General features: G+C 43.0%; 1 protein-coding gene across 5 annotated transcripts in view; it reads right to left on the bottom strand.

The window, feature by feature from the left end:
• The window catches only part of tmem135 (transmembrane protein 135), a 517,411-nt gene that overhangs the window by 253,196 nt on the left and 241,623 nt on the right, over positions 1-22,592 (bottom strand). The window lies entirely within an intron of this gene.

The raw sequence follows: 22,592 nt of genomic DNA, 5'->3' as shown, positions 1-22,592 counted from the left end.
AGGGCGCGAAGCCCCTGGGACCTATAAAAGACAGGTCCGAAGTTCAGTTCACTTTCTTAGCCGGCCCTCCCAGCAGAACACCTTAGCAGCTCTCGAAGAACTTGACCGTAAGGAGGAGAGGCTGCACCACCAAGTAAGTGTCACACAACGCACGCTATGAGAATAGACACTCCTGACCCCTTAGTCCATACCTGCTGGAAGCCTGCAGATCCAGTACAGAGCAAGAGGCCATTGTTCCCTGATCCGGCGGGTTCCCTTATCCAGATAAGTATTGGCCTATTAGTGGTAGGAATAGTTTAGTCTTTTAGTATTATATGCATGAGTAGCGAATAACTGTGTATTAATAAACGTGCCTTGTTTTGAACCTTACTAATTGGTGTATTGAGTCATTGATCTGAACTTGAACCTCGTGGTGGTATCATAAGGATACCTGGCGACTCTAGAGCTAAGTAATAAAACAGAGCCAATTGAGTGTAAAGCGCACTCACCAGAACGAGCAACAGAGGACACCCAGATCTCGTTGCACGTTCCCCTCTCCTAAATTATGGCCATTCAGATAATAGTCTTCATTCTTGGTTTTGCTGCTAAAGTGGATAACCTCGCACTTACCCAAATTATACTGCAACTGCCATTCATTTGCCCATTCATTCAACTTGTCCAAATCACACTGAAGGATATCTACATCCTCCTCACAGCTCACCCTCCCACCCAACTTGGTGTCATCTGCAAATATGGAGTTAAGACATTTTGTTTCCTCATCTAAATGATTAATGTATATTGTGAATAGTTGGGGTCCAACACCGATCCCTGCGGCACCCGACCAGTCACTGCCCACTGAAAATTTGAAAAAGACCCTTTAATTCCTACTCTTTGTTTCATGCCTGCCAACCAGTTTTCTATCCACCTCAATACACTACCCCAATTCCATGCGCTTTAATTTTGCATGCTAATCTTTTATGCGGGACTTTGTCAAAAGCCTTCTGGAATTTCAAATACACCATACCAACTAGCTCCCCTTCATCAATTCTACTAGTTACATCCTCGAAGAACTGAGAAGATCTGTCAAGCATGATTTCCCCTTCACATATCCATGTTGATTCTGTCTGATCCTGCCATTTTTTTTAAAGTACTCAGCCATAAAATCTTTGACAATGGATTCTAGAATACATTAGCAATACATTAGCCACCCTCCAATCTGCAGACTCTGTTCCGCAGTCTATAGAATTCTGGAAGAAGTTCAAATATTCACAGAATGATGAGACAGATTTCCAGTAAAATACAGGTAACATGCTGAGAAATTATGCAAAATGTGTTTTAACACTCTCCAAATTTTGTTACCATAAAGGCAGCAGTGCTAACCACTGCACCACTGTGCTACCCTTATCCCATATTCTATTGAACCTCTCAGCCTCCTTCCATGACCCACCTGAGCTCCTTTTCCAGTCATCAGGAAACGTTGTTCCTCTTTTCCCCGTTATCAGAAGCTTATTGCTTTAAAGCATAGTGTACCGTACTTTCCGGACTATAAAGCGCACCTGACTATAAGCCGCACCCACTGATTTTGAAATTTTTTTTATTTTGAACATAAATAAGCCGCACACGTATATAAGCCGCAGGTGCTTACCGGTACATTGAAACAAATGAGCTTTACACAGGCTTTAACGAAATACGGCTTGTAACAAAAATAAAAAATTAGCGGTAAAGAATAGCCTACCAAGAAAGTCATTGGTCACTGTGGAGCGAAATCAATCCGATTAAGCTCTTAAGATTAACATAGAATCATCAGTTTGAAACATTAAAAATAAATAAATCATGTGTAAAAAGAAGTATTTTATTACTGATCGTAATCAAGATATCACCAACCCAGGTGATCAGAGTCACTATCCTCCTCTTGTGCACTGAAACCACTGAAGTCATCTCCTTCAGTGTCAGAGTTGAATAGCCTCAGAATTGCTTCATCCGATGTTGGATTGTTTTCATTGTCGCTCTCATCACTTTCATCCGGAGGCAAATTTCCCGCTGAGCTCATGCTGCCCTCTTCAACACGCAGCAATCCAGCTTTTCGAAACCCGTTGATGATAGTGGATTTTTTAACAATGCTCCACGCTGTCAGGACCCACTGGCAGACTTGACCATAAGTTGCTCTTCGCATGCGGCCCGTTTTAGTGAAGGATTTCTCCCCACTTGTCATCCAAGCCTCCCACTGAACACGAAGCGCCACCTTAAATGCACGATTTAAACTGATGTCGAGTGGCTGTAAATACTTTGTTGTGCCCCCAGGAATCACAGCTGGAATTGAGTTTGTCCTCTTGATGGCTTCTTTCACAGAATCTGTTATGTGGGCCCTCATGCTGTCCAAAACGAGCAATGCCTTGTTCCTGTGAAAGAATCCTCCCGGTCGCTTGCCGTAGCACTCCGTATGCCATTCATGCATTAGGCTTTCCGTCATCCATCCTTTCTTGTTGACTTTCACAACAATTCCTGTAGGGAATTTTTTTGGTATCGTCGTGCGTTTAAAAATCACCATCGGTGGAAGCTTTTCTCCCGATGCCGTGCAACTCAGAACACAGGTGAAGTGCGTTTTTTCATGCCCAGTTGTTTTCAGCATGACGGATGATTCACCTTTCCTGTTGACAGTCCGAGTGAGAGGCAGGTCAAATGTCAGAGGAACCTCATCCATATTTATGATATTGTGCGGGCCAATGGAATGCTCTGCTATCATTGCATCAGTGAATTTGCGGAAGTTTGAAATTTTTTCCTCGTAGTCGGGAGGGAGCTGCTGACACAAACTCGTCCGTACCCTGATGGACAGGCCTTTACGTCTCATAAATCTGAGACACCACGATGGTCCACCTCTAAAATTCTCAAACTTCATTGCGGTGGCGATTGTTTTGGCTTTCAGTCGGATCTGTACAGTTGAAACACCTCGGCCGTCTGCTCTCTGCATGTTGACCCAGTCTTCGAGCTCATTTTCTAGTTCGGGCCATCTGCTTTTCTTCCCTCTGAAAGCTTTAGTTGTCTTTTTGCACTGAGTCAATTCCTCACGCTGCTGTTTCCAACGTCTTATCATCGACTCATTAAGACCAAGCTCTAGTGCAGCAGCTCTATTTCCTTTCCCAACAGCCAGATCGATCGCCTTCAACTTGAAAGCTGCATCATATGCATTTCTCCGTGTCTTTGCCATGATGAGGGTGACAAAATGACTACCGTAATCAGAATGATGGGATGTTTGAGCGCGCTCGATTTAATCTAAACAGTAAACTAAAAAGTTACATTGTTTTACCTTGACCCGTTACGCAATTTCATTGGTTTAGTGAAAAGAAAGCGGGAAAAATCCATAAATAAGCCGCGTCGTTGTATAAGCCGCGAGGTTCGAAACGTGTGAAATAAGTCGCGGCTTATAGTCCGGAAAGTACGGTACTCTTCATGCCTTTGCAGTCATAAAATAAAAAATGAACATATCCCAAAAAGTTCAAAGTTCATTGTTCACATTTTTATACAATTAAACCATTCAGGCCACAGAAATGGTTCCCAACTTCCAAAGAAAGATTTATCATGATTGCCATGGATGACAACCAATCAGGAGAGACCTGATGTGTTGGGTACTCTGGATCTGCGGAGACTGCGTTTACCTTAGCAGTAACATAGACAGGCTACCAACACTTGTAATAGTACAACTCTATTTTATTTAACTAAGAGCTGTTGAACATACTTGCACTGTGGGTCGACACTATGTTAGATTGCTTGAAGACCTATGTCTAACTCAACCAGCCAATACTGCTAGCACATGGTGGATGTTTGTGCTACTGACTGCGGGCTCTGTCTGTCTCAGAGGCTGCATCTCGAATGAGCAGGAAAACTAGTGCCCTCTGGTTTTATAGTGACCGTGCCCTAACTGGTGATTGGCTGCTGTGTTGTGTGTGTTGATTGGTCTTGCAGTGTGTGTCTCTGCACCATCATATACTGATATGTATATTATGATATCCCTCCTTTTTTTTAAAATGTGTGCTCGTGGCAATAAATAATGTATGATGTGAATGTTCCTAACTATGTGTGGCATATGTGAGCATATTTACAAGATTATGTACAGAAACGCACAGATATTTACATTGGAAGGTGCCTAGTGCAGATGGACAATATGTAACAGAAAAATAACTAGAACAACAGTATGTACAAACAAGTGAGTTAATCAAACAATGCAACGAAACAGTCAGTTCATGAGTTCAGAGAGTCCATGAATTCAGACAGTTCATAAATTCAGTCTCTGAGGTGGGCGACGAATTCTGGTTGACCGCCTCAAGGGTGGGTCAGGGGCCCCCTGGTCTGGAATGGGCGGGACGGTGTCAGACCCAGAGGGTGGCAGAGTGAAAGGGAGATCTGCAAAGTCCGTAATGGTTTTGTCGTGATGGTGAGGCAGGACATGATGATCTGGTGGCGAGCGAGAAAGGAGTCGTAGTGCCCGCCTAATTCGGCGCAGAAGAGAGCCGTCTGGTAGACGAACCAAAAATGACCTGGGGGCCACTTGTCTGAGCACCACAGCAGTGGCGGACCAACCACCATCTGGAAGCTGGACACGGACCTCGTCATCAGGAGCCAGCTCAGGAAGATCCGTGGCACGGGCGTCGTATGCCGATTTGTGTTGGACCCGAGACAGTTGCATTCGGCGAAGGACCGGAACGTTGTCCAAGTCCGGGGCATGAATGGCCGGCACCGTTGTCTGCAGCGTGCGATTCATCAATAATTGAGCCGGTGACAGGCTGGTGGACAATGGAGCAGATCTGTAAGCAAGCAGGGCAAGGTAAAAATCGGATCCTGCAGCGGCAGCCTTGCACAGGAGTCGTTTTACAATCTGCACCCCCTTTTCTGCTTTGCCATTGGATTGGGGGTAATGGGGACTGGACGTGACATGTGTGAAGTTATATAGTTTGACAAAATTGGACCACTCCTGACTGGCAAAACACGGGCCATCGTCGGACATGACCATAAGCGGGATGCCATGGCGAGTGAAGGTTTCCTTGCACGTAAGGATGACCTCGGTTGAGGTGAGGTCGTGCAGCCTAACTACCTCCGGGTAGTTCGAGAAATAGTCCACTATGAGGACGTAGTCCCGGCCAAGCGCATGGCACAGGTCAATGCCCACTTTGGTCCATGGGGACGTGGCCAGCTTATGGGGTCGCAAGGTTTCCCTTGGCTGAGCAGGCTGGAATCGCTGGCATGTTGGGCAGTTGAGAACGGCGTTAGCTATGTCCTCGTTGATTCCAGGCCAGTACACTGCCTCACGGGCCCGTCGGCAGCATTTCTCCACTCCCAGGTGGCCCTCATGGAGCTGCTCAAGGACGAGGTTGCGCATGCTGCGCGGGATGACGATCCTGTCCAACTTGAGTAGAATTTCATCTACCACCGCCAGGTCCTCTTTAACATTATAGAATTGAGGGCATTGGCCCTTGAGCCACCTGTCTGTCAGGTGGCGCATGACACGTTGGAGCAGGGGATCGTTAGAAATCTCGTGGCGAATCTGGATGAGTCGTTCATCCGTGGCGGGCAGATTGGATGCGGTGAATGCCACATGAGCATCAATCTGGCACATGAAGCCCGCTGGGTCGCAGGGTGTGGTGACAGATCAGGAGAGTGCATCGGCGACGATGAGCTCCTTCCCGGAGTGTAGACGAGTTCGAAGTCGTACCGCCTGAGTTTAAGGAGAATGCGCTGCAGGCGCGGCGTCATGTCATTAAGGTCTTTTTGAATGATGTTGACCAGTGGCCTGTGGTCTGTCTCAACTGTGAACTTTGGGACTCCATAGACGTAGTCATGGAATTTGACGAATTTGCCCAGGCACTCTTTTTCAATTTGCGCATAGCGCTGTTCGGTGGGCATCATTGCACGTGACACATATGCAACAGGAGCCCATGAGGAAGCATCGTCATGTTGAAGGAGCACTGCTCCAATGCCGGGCTGACTGGCATCCGTGGAAATCTTTGTTTCTTTGACCTGATCAAGAAATGCCAACACTGGGGCCTTGGTCAGCTTCACTCCGAGTTCTGGCCATTCTTGTTCGTGGACGGGGAGCCATTGGAACTCTGTCGTCTTCTTGACCAGGTTCCTGAGAGCCGTGGTGTGGGAAGCGAGGTTAGGGATGAATTTCCCCAGGAAATTGTCCATGCCCAGGAAGCGGAGGACCGCCTTCTTGTCCTCCGGTGTCTTCATGGCTTTAATGGCAGATACCTTGTCAGCATCCGGCTGCACGCCAAACTGTGAGATGTGGTCTCCGAGGAATTTAATTTCTGTTTGACCAAAGGTGCATTTGGCCCTGTTGAGGCGGAGGCCATGCTCATGGATTCATCGGAAGACGCGTTGGAGGCGATCAATGTGCTCCTGCGGGGTGGTAGACCAGACGATTATGTCGTTCACATGTACGCGAACCCCTTCGATACCTTCCATCATCTCTTCCATAATTCTGTGGAACACTTCCGACGTGGTGCGCGCCTGCGCAGTGCGATCTTCGTCGTCGCCGTCCCCTCGGTCAGTGCGCGCATGCGCGGGAGCCCGCGAAAAGCACGTGAAATAGCCGCCCTCATCCAGGCTTTGGCCCTGGAGTTGTTTAATGGCTTGCACCCGCTCTGCCTCGTGGGGGCCTTGCCGCGCCGTTTCAGCCGCTTGAATGTGCGAGTATCGGTTAGTTGCGTGTTTATGCAGAACGCAGGTCTCGATGGCTATCGCAAGGGTGAGCTGTTTAACCTTGAGGAGCTGCTGGCGTAGGGGGTCCGATTGCACTCTGAAAACGATCTGGTCACGGATCATCGAATCAGAGGTGGAGCCGTAACTGCAGGACTGCGCGAGGATGCAAAGGTGTGTGAGGAAAGATTGAAAAGGTTCATCCTTACCCTGCAAACGATGTTGAAAAACATAGCACTCAAAACTTTCATTTACCTCGATGTCACAGTGACTGTCGAATTTGAGCAGTACTGTCTTGAACTTGGACTTGTCTTCACCTTCAGCGAACGTGAGAGAGTTGAAGATCTGGATGGCGTGGTCCCCGGCCGTGGAAAGGAAGAGAGCAATCTTCCTGGCATCTGAAGCAGCTTCCAGGTCTGTAGCTTCGAGGTAAAGCTGGAATCGTTGTTTAAAGATTTTCCAGTTCGCACCGAGGTTGCCGGTGTTGCGGAGCGGCGGGGGAGGGCGGACACTGTCCATACTACCGGATGGCTGATTGCTGGTCAAAGGCAGATCACTTGAAGGTAGGTCTATTAAACTCTAACATCACATACTGGTACCATGATGTGTCGGGTACTCTGGATCTGTGGAGACTGCGTTTACCTTAGTAGTAACATCGACAGGCTACCAACACTTGTAATAGTACACCTCTTATTTAACTAAGAGCTGTTGAACATACTTGCACTGTGGGTCGACACTATGTTAGATTGACTGAAGACCTATGCCTAACCTGACCAGCCTATACTGCTAGCACATGGTGGATGTTTGTGCTACTGACTACGGGCTCTGTCTGTCTCAGAGGCTGCATTCCGAATGAGCGGGAAAACTAGTGCCCTCTGGTTTTATAGTGGCCGTGCCCTAACTGGTGATTGACTGCTGTGTTGTGTGTGTTGATTGGTCTTGCAGTGTGTCAGTCAGTGTGTCAGTCAGTGTGTGTCTCTGCATCATCATATACTGATGTGTATATTATGACAAGACCCAAATATGTCTACCAGGTAGCTTCATAATCACCTGCAAAGAAAAACTGGAAACCTTTTCAAATTGGAAAAAATTAAATCCATTATTGATTTTCATTCAGCTTTCTAAATGTCGGCAAAGGAAATTGCAGGTGCTATCCAACTGTACGTGAGGCAAAAAATAGGCTGTTTATAAATAAAGAGGAATTGTTGTTTTAAGTGTAGAAACCCTGAAATAAAACTGGGAATTCAATTTCCAGTATACTTATATAGTTTTTTTTCAGTGGAAGATTTCGCAATGTGGCTTCATAAAAAGGTTACAATCCATTAAATAAGAATAACTTTGTGGTCAACGATACCAAATAGTATCAGCTGGACTGACAGGGGCAATTATACAGACAGCTTCCCAATGTCCTCATCACATTTTGGATGACGCAATATTACTCTCCCACTGTGTATGACACAGACACACACCCAACCTACACACAGTCTCTTACTATTTACATTTCTCTGTGTATCCCTATCATCCTATGTACATATTGCTTTCAAACACACCAAGTCCTCTGGTTTCCTCCCACAAGTCCCGAAAGGCGTGTTGTTGGGTAATTTGGACATTCTGAATTCTCCCTGTGTACCTGAACAGGCGCCGGAATGTGGTGCCTAGTGGCTTTTCACAGTAACTGAAATCTGGGGTAGCATTGTGGATAGCACAATTGCTTCACAGCTCCAGGGTCCCAGGTTCGATTCCGGCTTGGGTCACTGTCTGTGCGGAGTCTGCACATCCTCCCCGTGTGTGCGTGGGTTTCCTCCGGGTGCTCCGGTTTCCTCCCACAGTCCAAAGATGTGCAGGTTAGGTGGATTGCCCATGATAAATTGCCCTTAGTGTCCAAAATTGCCTTAGTGTTGGGTGGGGTTACTGGTTTATGGGGATAGGGTGGAGGTGTTGACCTTGGGAAAGGTGCTCTTTCCAAGAGCCGGTGCAGGCTCGATGGGCCAAATGGCCTCCTTCTGCACTGTAAATTCTATGATAATGATAATTCTATGAACTTCATTGCAGCTTTAATGTAAGCCTACTTGTGGCAATGTGGATTATTATCATTAAATCTATCTACCTCCGCATGTTTATGATCCTCTTTACATTCTCGTCTCTCTGTATATCCCTTTTCTCTCTCCTTTCATCTGCTGATCAGGTCTGCAGCCAGAGTCAGGGCTCTGACCTTGCTGTGATGCTAGATCTGAACCCATGACCTATTGGCCTATTGAAAGGAGCTGCTGAACATGTACAGGCTGGCCAAAGAGCAGGTGCAGGCCAGGAGTACAGAAAATAGTCTCCTCTGGCCACACAGTGAGGAGGAACTCAACTTGGGTAAATTCAAGGCAAGATTTAACACACCAAAGCTTCAGAAAACCAATCAAAATAATCCAATGGGATTTAGATGGATATTTATTTATAACATCTTACTTTTGACAAAGCAGCCACCAACTTTTCCCTTCCCTTGAGAACGTATTCTAAACTTGTAAAATTTAATCTAAACCTTTTCTCGTCATATCTGCCACACTGTGTACTACGGAGCATAAACAATCCAGTTAGTCTTTTCACACATTGTTAATTATTAGATTTATAAAACAGTTGTTGGGGAATTTTTAAATTTTTCTTCCATTCATAATGTCGCAGAATATTATTTGCTTCCTTCCACAGAAATACCATTGGTTTTCTATGAACTACAATGTACATTAATTTATCCATTCAAAGACTAACTGTACCACAAGGTATGCATTTCAGTTTGATATATAGCTCTGAACTGTAAGGCCTACCTTAGATAGACTGCAACTAACAAGACTCTCCCCCAAGGATCTAATGTACAAGAACTAATCAAAAGGGACTAGAAACTTAGATAGAAGACTAGAAATTGGAGATGCCTCACAACCCATGTGAACAGAACTTTTGAACCCTTGGCAAGAATAACATCTTTGTAATTTGAAGGCAAGGGAAAATTGTATGGCTGGTATCACATCACTATTTTCTACATAATGTGCCTGTGAGTGATTATGCCTGGCATGCCCGTAGGCTGAAATCATAGGAAGCAACTGCGTCCAAATGACACTAATTGTAATGAAACTGGAAGATCACAGTTTTAAATCTCATTTAGGCCTTTCACCCCTTCTTTCATACACTGTTCAAGTAATGTGCTTTATGAACTCTATCTCTCAGTCTTTGACATTTTCTCAGGCTCTCTGTTTTGTTTCTCTGTAAGCTTTAATCCACTAAAATGTACAGCACAGTGACTGTTAAGAGGAAGTAAAGACCATGAGCATATAATAGTTCCTTGCAGCAATAAATTGAAAGCAAATTAAAATTAGGGGAGTGGATAAAATCAGCAATGAGAAAATACAAAAAATATTAGCTTTTCTAACAAATATTTTAAAAACTGAAAATCATTTTATTTTCAAGTGACGAGTGCTTGCAGATTATCCTTACAATTAAAATGCTTGGAGGACTTAACCACTGTGTACAACCATCATACTATAAACATCAGGTTCAGTTCAACCATCATACTATGAACATCAGGTTCAGTAATAAATCAGTAACAATGGCTACTTATTTAGCAATTTTTTTCAAAGAAATGAATGCAATTACTTTTATAAATTTATTTTCCTTTATATTTTCAACAATGATTAACTAGCTGAGATCCAGAGTTACATTATCATATTAACATGTAAACATAATAACATTTGGATTGAAATATTTTCTTAATTCCAAAGATTCCATGAGAATTTTAATTTATGCTCTAAAGTTTAGTACATTTCTTCTCTATAACTCCACTAAAAGCACAATGGGCATTCTGCATACTTTTGAAAGCTGAAAGGTCAGTAAGTTCTCAGTCAATTCCACTAATAATATAATCATACCTCACCTGATTTCCCTCATCATTCAAAACAAATTACATTTCATTTATATAATATCCCCCTGACTTCCTCTTGCATCATGTACCTTTACAGGGAATGTACTACCCTGATGAATTAGAGGGGCCCCTTGTATTCCATGCAGCTTTAACTTAAGAACAGTACCTATTTATGTAATATAGGCCATTCTGCCCTTCAAGTCTGCTCCGTCATTCAATTAGATTGTGGTTTATCTGTCCCTCACCTCCATTTTTTCTTTGTCCATATCTCCTGACACTCATACGTAACAAAAAGCCACTGATTTGAATCTTGAAAATTACAATTAATCCAATATCTGCCTTTTGTGGGTGAGAGTTCAAAGATGTGCGGGTTAGGTGGATTGGCCATGCTAAATTGCCCGTAGTGTAAGGTTAATGGGGGGATTGTTGGGTTACGGGTATATGGGTTACGTGGGTTTAAGTAGGGTGATCATTGCTCGGCACAACATCGAGGGCCGAAGGGCCTGTTCTGTGCTGTACTGTTCTATGTTCTATTTTCACAACCCTGTGTGTGTTTAAGCAATTACCATTTAGACAAAAATTGCAATATTAAGAATATTACTTCAGGAAATTATTGCCATTTATGCAGAAAGTAAGTCCACTATAGCTTCCAGTTTATCGAATAATCCTCCAGACGGTAAACATTGTCACTGGTAATGCGCAATTTAATTTTATAACCTGGTTCAAAGTCACATTAATTCATTATCATACCATAAACCTATCAAAGAACATAAGAAACAGCAAGTAAGTCTTTGAAATAAACCAACAAAGTATCATTTCCAAAGAATTTTCCCTTACATCTCTGAAAATAACTTTGCCACATTACCTTAAACGTTAACCTTCGTGGTGGGTCTCAAAACATCAACTTTATTTACAAACAAAACAAATTAGACCTGAAAGGTACTTCTTTTTCTGTCAATTAACTAGCCACAACATACAGGTGGTCCAAACTGATCAACATTCTGATACCTGTGGGTTAACCTGCTATTCATTCTATATCACCGCAAATCAGGAATATCCAAATGCTGGTTATTTGAACAATTGCGGAGAGGCCAACATCTCAGTGTATGTACACTTTAATGCATAGAGTGCAATTTATTGGTTGTTCTTATTTGACACAAATTCCTATCCTATGGAATTGATCACAATAAACCATTGCTGTCTTTGAGCTGCTATTTCTAAAATACCTCCCAACCTTAATATTTCATGGCTTATTCTGTTTTGAGTGGCATACCTATATGAAAACGCGGACATTATTCTGCGTGCAAAATCTGCATTCCGAAATAAACTTGTAGTCATCATTTGATATCCAATTGTGATCAAGTAAAATCACTGATCCGCCATGAAATTACACAGTGCTCAAGCCGCATCAATTGCGAACACTTACTGCAGTCAGAAGTATTTAACTGACATCACTGGTGTTCAAGTGACATGGAATGAAGCTGAGAAATCACGAGCATCAGCAAAGACATTCAACTGACATTTTAAAGTTTGTTGTGGGAAACTATTAGCGATCACAGTTAATAGACATCTGATTTTTCCAAATCCTCAGTGCGCAGCTCTTATAACATCAGTCTACATTCACCTTACGGGGGTGCAAACACGTCTGCCTCACAACTTGCAGATGATCCCGTCCCAATGGATGAAGTAAAGTGAAATCAGTATCAGCACAAATGAGATGTTGAATCAGGAGCTGTGGGCAACACGGTGGCACTGTGGTTAGCACTGCTGCCTCACAGCGCCAAGGACCCGGGTTCAATTCCAGTCTTGGGTGACTGTCTGTGTGGAGTTTGCACATTCTCCCCGTATCTGCGTGGGTTTCCTCTGGGTGCTCCGGTTTCCTCCCATAGTCCAAAGATTTGCAAATTAGGTGGATTGGCAATGCTGAATTGCCTTTTAGTGTTACTGGGTAACAGGGATAAGATGCGGGCATGGACCTAGGTAGGGTGCTCTTTCAGAGGGTCAATGCAGACTCGATGGGCCGAAGGGCCTTCTTCTACATCTTAGATTTTCTATGATTCTAGGACACATTAACACTTTTTAAAATTAATGCGGATGCATACCCCAGATGGTATGCTGGAAGTCCCGGATGTCCACCAGGCAAGGGCTGCATGGGAATTGCCTGGGAAGTTTAAACTTCCAATAGGTAATTACCCTGCATCTAGAATCCTCCAAAACTCTGATTTAAGTCAGAGACTTTAGATGCTGTTATGGGCCAGGGTTTAGAGAATGTATATCAAGGAGTTCACCTGACCTACAACTGTTCATAGATTTTGGTTATGAGGAACACATGGGCCTACTCTTCAGGTGTTATGTAACAGAGGCCTTAAGCACTTTAAATCAAAACAAAGTTTATTCCACAAATTCAGTTAACATTTTACAAACACACACAATATGCACTTTTATTAACTACAGACATACATCCCCCACACACACCTACAGTACTCTATATTTAACCCTTGATAACTTCCCTTTCAACTGTCTCAATTTGAGAACAACATCCTAGACCAGCAAAACCCTTTTCCCACAAAACAGTAGGTTTGAATTCGTTACAGAAAACAGATATCATTTTAAATTATCAAATTATCTGGACACCTTTTAACATAGAGAGAGACCAAAATAAACCTTCTTTGTCTGAATGCAGCTCCCAACTGTCTGAACCGAAAGTGAAACACAGAGCCACAAACAGCTCCCAGCTCAAAACGCAAGTAAAAGACAGAACATTAGCCCAACTTCAAGATGGTTTCATTTTTCACCTTTTCACTTTCAGAAAAATTGACAACAAAAACTTTTTTTAAAAAACAAAACCAAAACAGGCAAACAGTAACAATAATACAGTCCATTTTACGTCTTCTTCCACCGTCGAACCTGCTTCACTTCATCATATTCCTGACAAAGCATCGGCAATCACGTTATCTCATCCTGCCACCTGTATAATTTTTAAATGAAATGGCTGCAACAATAAACTCCATTGAACAAGTCTGGCATTGCTATTCCGGAATCGCTCCAAAAACGTCAATGGATTATAATCAGTATATATAATAGTTTCAGACAAACTGCTGGTCACATATATGTGAAAATGTTGCAAAGCCAGCACCAAGCTCAAAAGTCTGCTTCTCAATCGCTGAATACTTCCTCTGGTGATTATTCCATTTCTTTGAAAAATAATCAATAAGCCACTCTATTCCTTCGTCGTCTTCTTGCAAGAGCACCGCACCTACGCCCACATCACTCGCATCGACAGCCACTTTGAATGGTTTTTGGTAATTTGGGGTGGTCAACACAGGATCAGTGCAGTCCACTGACTCCGCCGTCCACTGAAATTTGCTACCCTTCTTCAGCAAGTCCGTCAGTGGAGCGACCACACTGCTAAGAAATCGCATTATCTCTCTTCATGTCGAGCGTATTGGAAACTACCCAATAACGTTTGTTTTCATATCCCATGAGACCATTTAACCCTGTCCAATTGTACGGCCAAGGAAAGTGACTTGGGCTTTTCCAAATTCACTTTTGGCTAGGTTTATCACCAAACCTGCCTCCTGAAGTCGATCGAATAACTCCATCAGATGTTTTAAATGTTCTTTCCATGTCTGGCGGAAATTGCCAGATCGTCGATGTATACCGCACAATTGGGTAATCCTGAAACAACTTCGTCAGTTAACCGTTGAAATATGGCTGGGGCGTTTTTCATGCCAAATGGCATAACTTTGAATTGGTAGAAACCATCTGGAGTCACAAAAGCTGAAACTTCCTTCGCCCTTTCGGATAAAGGTACCTGCCAGTAACCTTTAAATAAATCCATTTTGAAATAAAAGCTGATTGTCCCCCTTTCTCAATGCAATACGTGGAATAGGATAAGAGTACGTTCTTGTAACTGCATTAACCTTTCTATAGTCCACACACAACCATTGGGTACCGTCTGGTTTCGGTACCATCACTATGGGTGAGCTCCATTGGCTGCAAACCACTTAAATTATGCCATTTGTAAGCATACTCTCAATCTCTTTGTTAACCTGTGTCAATTTTAAAGGGTTAAGTCTATATGGATGGTGTTTAATTAGAACAACATTTCCCACATCTATATCATGTATAGCCATTTTAGTACTTCCCAACATATCTCCACAAACTTGCTCATGTGATATCAATAACTCTTTCAGGTCAGTTCGTTTTTCCTCTGGAAGGTAATTCAACAATTTATCCCAATTTTTAAGAACATTCTCATTTTCCAATTTAATTTGAGGGATGTCAATTTCAAAGTCATCTGGATTGGGTTCTTAACTTTGCTCTCCTTCCCTTTCAAAGTCCCTTTTAAGCATATTCACATGACATACTAGGTGAGTTTTTCTTCAATCTGGTGTTCTTACCACATAATTCACCTCACTTAATTTCCTTTTAATCTGATATGGTCCACAAAACCTTGCTATTAAAGGTTCACCTACCACTGGTAACAATACTAAAACTTTGTCTCCACTGTCAAAACTACAAACCTTTGCTTTCTAGTCCGCTACCTGTTTCATCACATGTTGTGCAACTTTTAAATGTTGTCCAGCCAATTCACCTGCTCTATTTAATCATTCCCTAAAATTTGATACGTAATCCAATAATGTAAGTTCTGACTGCTCACTCGCCAATTTTTCCTTTATTAATTTAAGTGGTCCTCTAATCTCATGACCAAAAACTAATTCAAAAGGACTGAATTTGGTTGACTCATTAGGTACATCCCTAATTGCAAACAGTGCAAATGGAATTCCTTTATCCCAATCATCTGGATAATCTTGACAATAAGTCATCAACATTGTCTTCAATGTCTGATGCCACCTTTCTAACGCTCCCTGCGATTCCGGATGGTACGCAGTTGATTTAAATTGTTTTCTTCCAAAGCTATCCATAACTTCTTTGAATAACCTTGAGGTAAAATCTGATCCTTGATTCGATTGTATTTCTGTGGGTAATCCACATCTAATAAAGAATTTAAATAACTCCTCCACAATCTTTTTAGCTGTGATATTGCGTACTGGAATGGCCTCTGGAAACCTAGTAGACACATCCATTAGAATCAAAAGATACTGATTTCCACTTTTTGTTTTAGGAAGTGGTCCTACACAATCAATTAGGACCCTTGTAAAAGATTCCTCAAATGCTGGAATGGGTATTAAGGGTGCTGGCTTTATCACTGCTTGCGGTTTCCCTATCACTTGACATGTGTGACATCGACAAAATGTAACTACATCTTTATGTAGTCCAGGTCAATTAAAATGTTTTTATATTTTAGTTTGCGTTTTCCTTACTCCCAAATGACCTCCTACAGATACCTCATGTGCTACTCGCAACACCTCCTTTCTATACAATACCGGCAATACCACTTGAGGAACGTCTGCCCACTTTTCATCCGCCTGCATATGTAAACGTCTCCATTTTCTCATTAAGACATAATTTTTACAGTAATGACATTCTGGTATACAGACAGATTCCTCCTCCGTGTATGCTTTCTGATACATCCGTTTTATTTCTATATCTTTCTGTTGTAACTCCGCCAATTTCCCTGAACTAAAAATATCTACCTCATCCCCCACCTGTTCTTGTTCTTTTCCAACCATATGATCAAAAATAGTTTCTGATAATTGAACTTTAACTTCATCTTCACTCTATTCTCCTCTTGTCTTAACCTGTGACTTTGCGACCTTGTTACTACACAATCAAGACAAATCCAAGGATATTCGTCCTTCAACACTTCAGTTGTTTGATTTTCTACTGACTTATCAACCACAGTCGGCATCACTTCCACCTGCGATCCAGCTACATCATTACCCAAGATAAATTGTATTCCTGGACAAGATAGTTTCTCTATTACTCCTACTACCACTTCACCACTCTTCACTGGACTTTCCAACCTTACATTATATAATGGAACACTACTCTTCTCACCCGGAATTCCATATATCACCACCTTTTCTGACAATATTCCTCCCAGAACTACATGGGCGAGATTCTGCCGTAATCGGCAGGGCGGTCAACTCCGGCGGGAGGAAGTAGCGTGAACCACTCCGGCGTTGGGCCGCCCCAAAGATGCGGAATCCTGAGCACCTTCAGGGGCTTTGCCGTCCCTGAAATGGTTTGCGCCACGGGGAAGGGGCTTGGTGCCATGCTAACCGGCGCCGAAAGGCCTCTGCCGGCCAGCGCGAGTTGGCACATGCGCAGGAGCGCCCGCGTGTGCTGGCGTCATCCCAGCGCACGCGCAGAGGTCTTCGGCTCCGTACCGGCAATGGCGGACCGCTACAGCCGCTGGTGCAAAAGAATAGAGTGCCCCCATGGCACAGGCCCGCCCGCGGATCGGTGGGTCCCGATTGCGGGCCAGGCCACCATGGGGGCACCTTCTGGGGGCCAGATCCCCCCCACCCCGAGAACCCCGGAGGCCGCCCGCGCCACCATGTCGTGCCGGTAGGGACCTATTCTAATTACCGGATCGGCAAAAAAAAACAAGCGGCCACTCGGCCCATCATGGTCTGGAGAATGGCACGATTCCCACCCCCATCAAATCCCCGGTGCCGAAGAATTCAGCAGCCGGTGGGGTCAGGATTCACGCCCCACCTGATATCTGCTCATCTCTTACTATTAAAGATTGACTAGCTCCCGTATCTCTTATAGTTGTGACTTCTTTACCTCCTCCTCCTGGTACAGATGTGAAAACTTTACCCACACAAGTAAATTCTTTAAAGAGATCTGGCACCTTCTTATCAATCACCTCTCGATCAGGCTGCACAATCTTTTGCGCCTCCTTCACTTCACTTGGGCTTTCTTTTACCACTTTAACAAACCCCACTGGCTTATCTTCTTTTGCCACATCAGCCTTCCCCGTGCTTTTCTTCAACCACCAACACTGTGACTTTACATGGCCCAGTTTATTCCAGTGAAAACATTTGAAACTTTTCATTTCTCATCAACCCTCCTGGATTTAGTTTTTAATCTGAGGTACACTCTCCTTATTATCTCCCATCAGATCAACTTTACCTTTACCACTTGAGTATTTCTCTTTTCACCAGTTTCTATCCCTCACAGACTGAAACTGATGTTGGAAATCAAACTTTGATTCATGAACAAATTCCTAAGCATCTGCCATTTCAGGTGCTAATCTCACAGTTTTAACCCTCTGCTCTTCCACATGAGTTCTCACTACATCAGGAATTGAATTTTTATACCCTTCTCCAAAAGTATAATTTCTCTAAGAGCTTCATACATTTCGTCTATTTTCAAAGCTCTTATACACCTATCAAAATTACTCTGTTTGATCCTTTCAAACTCCATGTACATTTGACCAAATTCTTTCCTTAAATTTCTAAACCTTTGTCTGTAAGCTTCAGGGCTAGCTCATATGCACTTAAGATGAAATTTTTCACCTCCTTATACATCCCAGATGCCTCCTCTGATAGTGATGCAAACACTTCACTGGGATTACCTACCAACATTGTTTGAAAAAGTAATACCCACATGTCCTGAATGTCATTCATTTAGCTACCTTCTCAAATGAAATGAAAAAGGCTTCTACATCCTTCTCATCAAACCTTGGCAAAGCTTGGACATATTTAAATAGATCCCCATTAAGCCTTTGACTATGCCGCTCATGCTCACTATGCTCATCACTATCCTCACACTGTACGTTTCTCTTTACATGGGCCAATTTTAACTGACTGTCATGTTTCATGGCCATTTTCTGAAGTTCAAAATATCTCTCTTTTTCCCTTTCTTCACTCTCCTTTTCTTTTTCCTCTCTATCTTTTTCTCTCTCTTTTTATTTTTCTATGATCTGTACTTCCCTTTCTCTCTCTTTTTGTTCTGCTCGGGCAATTTCTTTCTTTTTCCTTCATTACGTACTCAAGCTGCTTTAATTCTTTTTCATGTTCAAGTTGCTTGATCTGTAACTGAATTCTTGCCATTTCCAATGGGTCTGACTGTGTCTCAAGCAATTTTAAATCTTCAGCTACCGCCTCAATTACCTCTTTTTTTGTATGTTGTCAGGTAATGTGAACTGCAATGTTTTTGCCAAATCTAAAAGCCTTTTTTAGTCTCTGTTCATAAGGCCCTGCGTGTGACCTTCTCTACCCCCAAAAACCTCTGAGCCTCTGAAAGTGCCATTGGCCACAACACACTTCCTACTTAAACTGGAACACCACACCTAAAAAGCAAGCACAAATATGCTCACCCCTCACAGTCTAAGTTCATTAAGCCAACCCAATCACGAAAGATAGACTTTTAACCCACGAGCCCCCAATTTGTTATGGACCAGGGTTTAGAGAACACCAAATTATATCATGGAGTTCAGCTGACCGACAACTGTTTATAGATTTTGGTTATGAGGAGCACAAGGGCCTACTCTTCAGGTGTTATGCAACAGAGGCCTTAAGCACTTTAAATCAAAAACAAAGTTTATTCTGCAAATTCAGTTTACATTTTATAAACACACAATAAGCACTTGTATCAACTACAAACATACACCTCCCCACACAGCTACAGTACTCTATATTTAAACCTTAATCATTTCCCTTTCAACTGTCTCAATTTCAGAACCATATCCAAGATCAGTAAAAGCCTTTTACCCAAAACAGTAAGTTTGAATTCTTTCCAGAACACAGTTATTACTTTGAAGTTATCAAGTGATCTTGAGACTCCTTTTTAACACGCAGAGAGACCAGAGAAGTCGTTTCTTGTCTGAATTTAGCTTCGAACTGTCCAAACCGAAAGTAAAACTCAGAGTCACAAACAGCTTCCACCTCAAAACCAAAGTAAAAAGCAGAGCCAGAGCCGAGCTCCACCCACACATTGACATCACTGCAGCCATTTGGGAAGACAAACATTTCTTAAAGTGACATTCCCATGACAATGGTTACGGCTCTCGGAACAGAATAATTACCCAAAAAAGGTAGGACGAATAAAACCACTTCTAACTCCTGGATAACTATGGTACTGATTGACCCCCAATTCCCACACTCTTCACCACAGCACCCCCCTCCCACGATAATTTCCCCACCAACTATCCCCCTGACCCTTGGACTACCCTATCCTTCCCTATTCCCCATTCTCCCCTCCTAACCCTGACTGACCACACAACTCCCCACTGGCCCCAGATCTCCCCTAACTTTCACTCCCCCTCCCGCCCGACAGCTCCAGCCCCAATACCCCATGAAGCCTGGAATGGGGGCTGGAACACAGGTCAATGCAGGTACGTTTCCAAAAGAAAAGGAGGGGAGCAGTCCAGGCAAGGTTCAGAGTTGGGTGTTGCTAACTTCCGCCAGGGAAGGGGTATCAGGAAGGAATTTGGAACGGGATGCTGAACTACAGGATTGTGGTTTGGAGCCATAATTGGGCAGCAGGTCTCTCCAAAATCTGCGCGCAATATGTGTTTACCTTTAGGGCCATGATGTCAAACAAGCACATCGTTGATGATAATGAACACTGTGCTTTGGCAACCAAGACTCCAACTTCTAAGACTTTGCAATCAAGACTTCCAAGTTTTATTTTATGAATTTAGAGTACCCAATTATTTTTTTTCCAATTAAGGGGCAATTTAGCGTGGCCAATCCACCTAACCAGCACATCTTTGGGTTGCGGAGGTGAAACCCATGCAGACACGGGCAGAATGTGCAAACTCCACACGTGCAGTGACCCAAGGCCGGGATTCAAACCCAGGTCCTCAGCGCCGTAGGCAGCAATGCTAACCATTGTGCCAGGTGCTGCCCCAAGGCTTCCAAGTTAAATGATGCACTGACCATCATGCTCACTGATTCAAGGTGGCATAGTGGTTAGGACTGCTGTCTCACAGCACCAGGTCTTGGGTCACTGTCTGTGTGGAGTTTACACATTCTCCCCGTGTCCGGTTTCCTCCCACGGTCCAAAGATGGACAAATTAGGTTGATTGGTGATGATAAATTCCCCCTCAGTGTCCAGGGGTGTGTTATGGGATTAAGGGGATAGGGCAGAATGGATGAATGAGTGGACATGGATAAAGTGCTCTTTCGAAGTGTTGGTGCAGACTCCATGGGTGAATGGCCTCCTTCTGCACTATAGGGATTCTATGATTGTTCAACTGAATGAAGAATCAATGTCAATTTTTCTTTTTTTAAATAAATTTAGAGTAGCCAATTATTTTTATTTTTCCAATTAAGGGGCAATTTAGCGTGGCCAATCCACCTAACCTGCACATCTTTGGGTTGTAGGCGTGAAACCCACGCAGATATGGGGAGAATGTGCAAACTCCACACGGACAGTGACCCAGGGCTGGGGTTCGAACCCGGGTCCTCAGCCCCGCAGTCCCAGTGCTAACCACTGCGCCACACACCACCCAATGTCAATTTTTCTGGTAGTGAAGTAATAGATGATATAATAGATAATAGATATGACCAACATTAGCCCCGTTCTCTCCTCCCCCAAAATTACCCCCATTTATTTCTCCTTCCCCGCACCCCACCTTGCCCCTCTTTTGTACCCAGTCTTTCCCTCACTCGTTTCTCCTTCTCCAACCTTGCCCCAGACTTCTTTCTTCCAAGAAACCTGCTCCTCCCCTCTTCTCTCCTCCCCCAACTTCTCTCTGATTAGTTTCTGATGCTGCTCTTCTGTTTCTCATCCAACATGCATTCAATTTTCTAGTTGCACACAGCTTACAACACATCCCACCACTATAGGCCATCGTAGGCCTGTATGGTTTTCCACATCAAGGAAAATCCTTGCAAGCAAACAACTGCATAAGCACATTCTTGCGCCAGTGCAGTTTTTTAACAATGCTGCCAATATTCTGGAATATAGCCCACACTTAAAGCAGCACTGTAATATAAAGAGGGGATGATTTAATCCCAATCTCAATAAACAAGATTTGACATTAATATTATGGTTGTGTATATGTTGGCACAAATGAATTTCTGTTAAGCATTTTAAACAAGTGTTGTAGATGACAGCACAGTTGCACCATGACAGAAAATGCAGAATAATGAGGAACAGCTGAGTATGCAATTTCTTTCCCAAGAGAAGACATCAGGACTTCAGAATGGAAAAGTACTCAAATGGACTCCAGAATCATAATTTTAGTAGCTAAATGCTCCTGGGAAGTAGTGAATATTTGCTTGTCGGACAAATATTTCTATCATTCTAACAGATATAAACAGACATGTCATTCAATTTGTTCCACAATTTCTCACAATTGAAAAGTTTGAAATCAAACATTCTTCCTCAGCCGCTCCCTTCCAAGCAACATATTAAAGGGTGTAGTCAATGTAATTGAAAGGAAAACCAACTGGCCAAGACAAATATATGGATTATAGAAAAATGAAACTAAGTTGATTAAAAAGTGAACCACTTTGATTCTGTATATATAAACCTGGATGGTTACAGGAAATATGAAAAATGTTTCACAGTAACTTTACAAATTGCCAAAACACACGTTTAGAGTCTCATACTAGAACCATCACTAACACTCATCTTTTTTTAAATGTAACTGGCACAGATGTTTCTGGCCCTTAATAACTTTTGACACAAGAGTAGACTAGAAGTCCAGATAGTACTGAAGGATACGGACAACAGAAAGTAAGGAGTAAAGCCAAGCAGCCCTTACATATGGTTTTAGAAACTATCCAGACTACTGGAATCTACAGCAGCCTTAATTTACTTGAATTCAAATATAAAGTAACCAGTGCGAAAAGCAGTGGAGGACAAAACGAGATAAAGAAAAATGTTGTCATCATTCATATTTGTGAGAGAGTTTGAAAGAGTACTAGAATAAGGTTAAATAATTAGTACGTTGAGTTCAATCTTGTTTTATTTAATGTTTAAAGAGCAGCTTCTCTTCCTGCAAACATTTCTGCCGAGTTATCCTTCTGTTCCCCCAAAGGAGCCAACTATGGTATTAACATCGCTGAATAAGACTTTGCTTCACATCAAAGATACGTAGTCAATGGGCTCACAAAATGTGACTTTTGGAAGTTTCCTCACATGCTGCATT

Source organism: Scyliorhinus canicula, chromosome 14, assembly GCF_902713615.1.
Source record: "Scyliorhinus canicula chromosome 14, sScyCan1.1, whole genome shotgun sequence".
Lineage (NCBI taxonomy): Eukaryota > Metazoa > Chordata > Chondrichthyes > Carcharhiniformes > Scyliorhinidae > Scyliorhinus > Scyliorhinus canicula.
Note: the sequence above shows the minus strand (reverse complement) of the source record. Positions and strands in the feature narration are given on the sequence as shown.